This window comes from Bombus flavifrons, chromosome 18 (genome assembly GCF_040668555.2).
Source record: "Bombus flavifrons isolate JBK064 chromosome 18, iyBomFlav1_principal, whole genome shotgun sequence".
Taxonomy (NCBI): Eukaryota; Metazoa; Arthropoda; class Insecta; order Hymenoptera; family Apidae; genus Bombus; species Bombus flavifrons.
In genome coordinates, this window is record NC_138459.1 from 480,682 (window position 1) to 489,331 (window position 8,650).

Genomic DNA, 8,650 nt, shown 5'->3' on the forward strand with positions numbered 1-8,650 from the left:
ATACAGATAGTGAAAACCTAAAAGGGAAAAAGAAAACTATTAAGTGTGCTCCGATTATTGTCTGAATATAAAATGTGTTAATTCAATGAATAACTAAAATAGTGAAAGTGAAAGTCACCTTGCGAACAAGTAATCGCTATACAAAAGATTTACGTGCAAAATAGGCCATGGATCCCTGTTTGCGGAACACCATGTACGACAGCCAGCTGAAAGTAAATAAATGGATTAACTTCGATCGCCTTAATACAAGAGGCAACACTACTAAACGTCATAGCAAGACTATGAAAGCGTGACACTGTTCGTCGAATGGCACAGATAACAGGTAACCTGAAAAAAAAAAAGGGGGGAAAGATTACTACAAGTGCTCCAATTATTGTTTGAATATGAAAAGTAATAGTTCAACGAATATTTAAAACAGTGAAGGTGCAACTTACCTCATGAACAATCAAACACCATACAAGAAGCGCACAAGCATGAATTTCACAAATTAATAAGAAGAAATGAAATAGTTGATAAGTATAGAAAGTGGTTAGGAAGATAATTAAGATAGATTAATTGGAAGCTAGTAATAGATAGAACCAGAGTAAAGGATAGTATATTGTATTAACTATTATATCTAACATGTAGAAGCATACTTTGTAATACACAATAGCGGTCGCTCACACAATATATCATACACATATTGAATTAATAAATTAAACAGTACCTTTATGATCGCAGACATAGGATGATTGAAGGCAACCATAGTAAGTATCCAAGGTAATACCGAAGAATCTGATGATGATGTGAGAATGATCCAGGTAAGCAACGCAGCATCAAAAATCTAAAAAGAAATTTTTTTTTTTTTTACAAACAATGTTAATCTAACAAATACGACTTAATCACTAATAAAGGAACTAATTCATATCAAACATAAAATAATAACAATAGCAAACATAAGCAATAATAAAATTAATAGGGAAATAAGAAAGGTTAATAAACACAGAAATAGGTTAGAAACTAATCACGATAGACTAACTAAATATTAACAAGTCATGACTGAACTTAGTACCAAGGAATAAAGTTATAGTACATGAAAGCGACTGGTAACACAATACACAAAATACTAACTAAATTAAACGAGACTTATATAAACGCAAGTCACGTATAACCAAAACGATGACCATTGAAATTCGACAACAATATAACCCATGTTATTACATTAAAGTAACACGCGGTATCTACACGCACAATACCATGAAACACAAAACAACATTACAAAACACTACTAAATAAAATCATAACCAGTTATTTCAATAATACATTACTGTTGACATTAAAACAACACCATACCAAAGATACACGCGAGCGACCATGTTGAAAAAAAAAAAAAATACGTCGCGCACACCCCACACACACACACCTCAACACGAATAATAACCAATACAATGTAATGTAGGATCATGATAGTTATGTTAGGTACTAAATAAAAAAAAAAGAAGAGAGGAGAGTAAAAAAAAAAAAAAAAAAAAAAAAAAAGAGAGAAAAAAAAAGGGGAAATAATAAATAATAACTAACATATTCATAACATATTACATATATATTATATTATATACAGGGATACAATATTCATATAAAGGGACGGATCCGAACGAAACATATAAAAATAAAAATAAAATAAATAAAAAAAAAATATAATAAAAATATATATATTAATTGTTTTTGTATGTATGTACAGAACGAGTGGCGAACTCATCAATTCTGACATAGAAAATCCAGACGGACCCGAGCTCGCATTCGATCTGGAAGTGACAGAGGAGGTTGAGTCCTGCCTCTGTGTTCAGTTGTTATGTCCCGTTAACAATTATGATACCGGCTATTTTTGCCAAGACTGTTTCGACGGCCTGGATCCGGACGACCAGGACCTGTGTGAAGAGCCGCCCATCCATTTTCTATGCGGAGTACCTTTAAGAACACAAATATCACGCTGCACCATGTGCGGTATAAACATAGCAGACGTACAACCCGCTACATCATGCCTCCAATGCATGATGGTCTACTATAATCTGACTCACCTTGAAAGAGAATTTTTAGTTCAAGGAAGGATACTCCGCACCACCGAAATATAACGTACTTGTGTGCTGTGCACGAAAGGAAATACTTAAATCCACCTGTAAACAAACAACATTAATAACTATACATATAATTTTTATTCATGTTTACTAATATATATACACGCATGTTTTAAAGTAGATGATATTTGTAACACTCACTTCCATTGACAATGCAAGTGACTTATAAAATAAATTGTCATATTTATACACACACACATATATATATATACGAAAACAAGCTACACTTGTGACACTTTTACCTATTAATAATACATACTTATAACGATAAAATAAATCCCATTTATATTACTCATCAAAACGTACGCATATATGTATATAATTATAACTCACGTAGCCTTCATAAAATTATTTTCACTGACAGCATGTACATCAAACCTAAAATAGAACAAAGTTATAGAAAAAAGGGGGAAAAGGAAGAAAGGGAAAAGAGAAAATGTATAAATATAATTTCCTTTCTTTACACACATATATATATATATATATATATTAAAAGGTTATTCTTATTTCTGAAAACTCAAGAGTAAGAAACAATTTAATAAACTGTTAATAGGAAGATGAATCACCTGGTCATCGTACTTACCCTCATCAAAATAACATATGGCCTGGTAGGATACGACTGCAATGGCAACCACCTCAACGTTACCACCATCTCTTTAAACTCCATCGGGGACTGCAGCATACAACCTGCAACGACAGAAACCCAAGATATTTATATTCAACTACTGCAACTCTCAGAATTCGAATTTACCAGTGTAAGGCAATGCAAGGTGCAAATAACTCGAATTATACATTACTGTGGCATGCACTCCCACACGTCGGCAGTGCATAATGGATTCGCCGAATACCTTCAGGAAACAACTGCCCAACAATGTGCAAGAATGCACCAGGACGGCACGTTTTCACTCGGACCACAAAACCTCATAGTAGGCTTAAAGGATAATGCAACGGAAACGCAGTCGCTTATCCTAGCCGGCAAGCTAACAAACGACGGCAGCTGCCAGGGAACACAGTACGTAGACCCATACGGGAGCTGGGAAAGGGTAGTCGTACAAGCCACAGTGAGGATAAGTTTAAGATCAGGAGTCGTGCCAGTACGTATTGAAGCAAATAAAATTATACTGAAATCAGGAACAGTATGTACCTTCAGCGAAGGAAACTGCCTAGACGCTGAGGACGGGTACACTTATTGGCAACCACAACCGCCCTCACCATGCAAATTTGATCAATACGATGTGCTATATGAAGGAATTGCTACAAAGATTCAGGAAATAAGAACCAACAGGGAACCAGCACAACCAGTTTATGCATTGACAACACAAGAAGTAACCTTTGCACTGACTAAAACCGGAGAACAACCCCTGTGCGGATACACCTTACTATCGACAGAACACCCAAAATTGTTCCTGTTGGAAACAACAAAAGGGAATACGTTCATATCCAAAAGCAAGACAGCAGTTGAAAATCTGGATATATTCACCTACGTTAACTCTAAATTCGTTTATGTAGAAAAACATATTAAAAGACAAATGACGGCACTATACCATGATGTACTGACACAACGATGCACCACGGAAAAGAAGTTAATAGAAAACGCTTTAAGTTTAGCAATCCTATTACCCGATGAGTTCGCATATACAGTAACTAAAACCCCGGGACACATGGCCTTGATTGCTGGAGAAGCGGTCCATATAGTCAAATGCATTCCCGTGCAAGTAAAAATACGACACACAACGGAATGCTATTCGGAGCTACCGGTTTGGCAAGGAAATCGTACCGCATTTTTAACACCAAAGACACACATCCTAACTCAACATGGAAACCATAGGGAATGTAGTGCAATACTACCCACATTATACAATATCGACGGACTTTGGCACAAATTCCTACCAAAACCGATGGAAGCAATCGCACCACAAGAACTCCACCCAGACGTACGCCAAACATGGCAATATTCAGCACCATCATCATTGGCCACAAGCGGGATATACACCCAAAAGGACCTGGATACACTTCGAGACCACGTCATGTTCCCGGCAGAAAAAACAGCAGTCTTAAACACACTGGCCAGAGGGGCGACAGGAAAATCAATCGTCCCTGGAACGGTAAACATCCTGGGAGTCATGGACGAAAACACATTAACGACAATAGCAAAAAATACCGCATCGAAATTATGGTCTGGTTTCATGGAATTTGGAACGATCAGTGCAGCAATATTTGGAATAATTGTAATATTTAAACTAATCAAGACAATAGTAGACATAACTATACACGGATACCAGTTACGCGAGACTTACGGATGTGGAATCGCCCTACTAGGAGCAATATGCGGGTCAGTCACACACCTGCTATTATACCTCAAAAGAAGACGAAATGTCGACGATCCAGCGACACAACCTCAAGGAATATCAATAACACCAACAGTCACCCAACAACCAACAGCATCTACGTTCGCCTTGAGCGAACTCAAAGACACCATCAGTCAAATTTCCTCCGGAAATTTGAACTCCAAGGGCGGGGGTGTCACGTCCCGCGCTCCGCACGTGCCGTAACGAAAATACAAAGCTACTATACGGAAATCAGCGCGAGTAAAATTTGAATAGACCAAGGAACACACGCTACTGCAAAACAAAATAAAAGATTAACGAATAAGGGCGACTATAGACTAACTATAGGGATGAATATATACGAAACACAAAATATGTAGAATAAAATCAACCAATAAATAAATATATGCACATAACACTAAATAAATCTACCAATAACCGACACGATATTTAAAAACCTATGGTTCAATAAATCAACCAATAAATAAAATATAGGTATATAACATCAAATAAACCTACCAATATCCTATGAACTTGATAACTTGGCAAAGGATAAACCACGATTCGAAAAACTAACCGATAACTATCAGTATAAAATAAAGTCAATTAATAAACTGGACTAGATACGAACCGATCAAATAAAACAAGAATAAGTAGGATTATATATGACAAATTCGCAAAGGAGCAACAAGAAGATATACTACAATCAATCAACGAAGACGGAATATGTGAAATACAAAAGAAGAATTTAAATCAGTAAATAAAAATTAATTAATGAATTAAACGAGTGGCGAACCAAACGAGTAAATCAAGAAATAAGAATGACTACAGAAGGGAAATAATTGAAACAGCGGGAATACATTTTTTTTAATTAACAAAACAAATGATCAAAACAACTAACATCGCAGCAACTTGGAGTATTATACACAAATATATACATATATGTTAAACACATAACAATTTAGTAAATATTAGAAATAAAACTTTCAATACTATGTAACAAATCCAAAATTATCAAATTTCAAATATATATGCATATACGAAATCAAATGGTTAACAGTCTAATAAACACCTAACCTAAAATACACAATACTACACTATTAAAAAAAAAAAAAAAAAAAACTTATATAAAAATCACATTGACGGAAATATGTATATGTGTGCGCATTCTATACTATTAAATCAAATTAACAATCTGGTAAACATAAAATACATAATCAAAACTCGTGCTCATTCTAGTAAAGAACTACATATGAAAACTATACTACGAAACATGCATGTCTATATATATATATATAAAACCTAGATTTTAAACCAAGCTATTAATAATCTAATATAAAAGATATAGAACATACACATAGTACTATTGAAACTAACCAACTAACTACTTGTTAGCAAATCCAGCGATTAAAAATAATTAACACCGCCTCGACTGGGAGAATTGCGTACAGCATAAATATGTAAACCATATCAAACACATAATAATCTGGTAAACTTTCAATACTACGTTGTCACATTACAAAACATATAGGTATATATATATATAAAAACAAATAATTGACATATAACCTCAAATACACAATTAAAGAATTTTTTAACAAAAAAAAAAAAAAAAAAAAGAAAGGTCACACTATCAGAAATATATATATATATATACTTATGTGTGTGTATGCGTGTTCTATTCTACTAAATCAAAATTAACTAGTAAACATAAAATAAATAATTAAAACTAGCCAACATTTCAGTAAAGAATTTCATGAAACATGCACGCATACATACAAAATCTATATTTTAAACCAAATTATTAATAATCTAAATGAATATAAAAGATATAGAACATACAGTACTATTGAAACTAACCGACTAACTACTTGTTAGCAAATCCAGCGATTAAAAATAATTAACACCGCCTCGATTGGGAGAATTGCGTACAGCATAAATATGTAAACCATATCAAACACATAATAATCTGGTAAACTTTCAATACTACGTTGTCACATTACAAACATATAGATATATATATATATATAAAAACAAATAATTGACATATAACCTCAAATACACAATTAAAGAATTCTTTTTAACAAAAAAAAAGAGAAAGGTCACACTATCAGAAATATATACATATATACTTATGTGTGTGTATGCGTGTTCTACTCTACTAAATCAAAATTAACTAGTAAACATAAAATAAATAATTAAAACTAACCAACATTTCAGTAAAGAATTTCATGAAACATGCACGCATACATACAAAATCTATATTTTAAGCCAAATTATTAATAATCTAAATGAACATAAAAGAAGTAGAACACACAACATAACATTATTTAAACTAACTAACATTCGGATAACCTCAGAGAATTTTATATGAAAACTACACAAAAAAAGAGAGAGAAAAAATATATATGTATATTTATATATATGTGTGTACTTTATGTTATCGAACATTCTACTCAAAACAATAAAACAATGCTATTAATGAGTTATAAAATTTAACAACAATACTATTCGCATGTTATTATATGAACACACAATATATAAATATAGTATATATATATGTATATATATATATATATATATTATAAATACACAAACAATACTATCCTAACTGCGCTAGAATAAAGAAAATTAAGGCGGAGAAATAATTATTTCAATATTAAATAAAGCAAAGACCCGTCACTATACTGGAGATATTCACGAACAGCCATCTTAGATTGTCATAGCTCTTACACGTGTGCATCGGAACACATGCAATAGTTATACGCATTAAATAAGTGCAAAATAATGTTATTCTCGCCTCAACTACACGTCAAACATAAAAAAAGGGGGTTTTAATAATTAACAAATAAATAATAGATTCGATATTAACAAAAGTCACTATATGCTAGGGACATTCACAGGCGGCCATTTTGGATAATCCACATGCGTATTAACCTTCTTGCTTTACAAATAAATTATATTCTCAATCAATAAAAAAAAAAAAAAAAAAGAAAGAAAAGAAAAAAAAAAAGAGAAAAAAAAAAAGAAGAGAATAAATATTTAGTACAAATGGGAGATCGTAATAAGGAAAGAATAAGTAATAATTAATACCTAATCAGCCGTAAGGAACAATCGTGAAAACACATTGTTAAGATTAATTAACATTTTTTCAAAATTGAATAAATCCTATGTGTAACTACATTATCGAACACAAATGTAAAAAAATATATATATATATATATATTATAAAAGAAATACAAAATAAAATATATAACTACACTATCAAACACAAATGTAAAAAAAAAAAAAAAAAAAAAATATATATATATATATATATATTATAAAAGAAATACAAAATAAAATATATAACTACACTATCAAACACAAATGTAAAAAAATATATATATATATATTATAAAAGAAATACAAAATAAAATATATAAAAGTATACACACGTACTTAACAAACATAAAAAGAAATAAATTATGAAACAAGTATATAAACATATATATATATGTATATATATATATATATTTAACATACAACCAAAATAAAAGAAAACCGAAATTGTTAAACGGCGAAACTACAAATACAGAGCAACTATACTAAATCGAAATCAGGACAAGGAGCTCCAGGATAAAGCTCGCTAAACTTACACATACACCAATAACGTACGACAGGGGAAATTCCCCTTTCTCCAGAAGCATGATGGCGAAGATGTGCCTCCAGAACTACTTCAGGGATTTCATCAGGAAAACGCACCTTCGCGCAACGGTCAGTATCAACAACTTCAAATAGAGGAAAATCCCACTCGAGTATGACGGTTTCCGCATCAAAGAAGCTTTCGTCAACAACAGCAGAATTGTCAGAACTCGATTCCAAGGAATCAGCACTGATGTCACGCAACTCCTCCAACAACTTTGGTTCTCGTACTTGGTCACAATACCTCATACGTTTGCTGGGTCCTCCCGAATCACTCATGGATTCTTCGCTATCCCTCTTCCTCTTCCGCTAGAATAATACAAATAGAGCTTAATGGAACAAAACGGGATAAATTAAGCGGACTAAAAACAAGACAAAATACGCACTCGCGAAGCCTGCATAAGAACCTCTGATAAAATTGCCTCCGCAACCATCGTCCAAACGTCAAAGTCCAAATCACCGAAATCTACGTTTATGAAAATAGCAAAAATCGAAAATCAAATTAAATCCCAAAAGCAACCATAACAT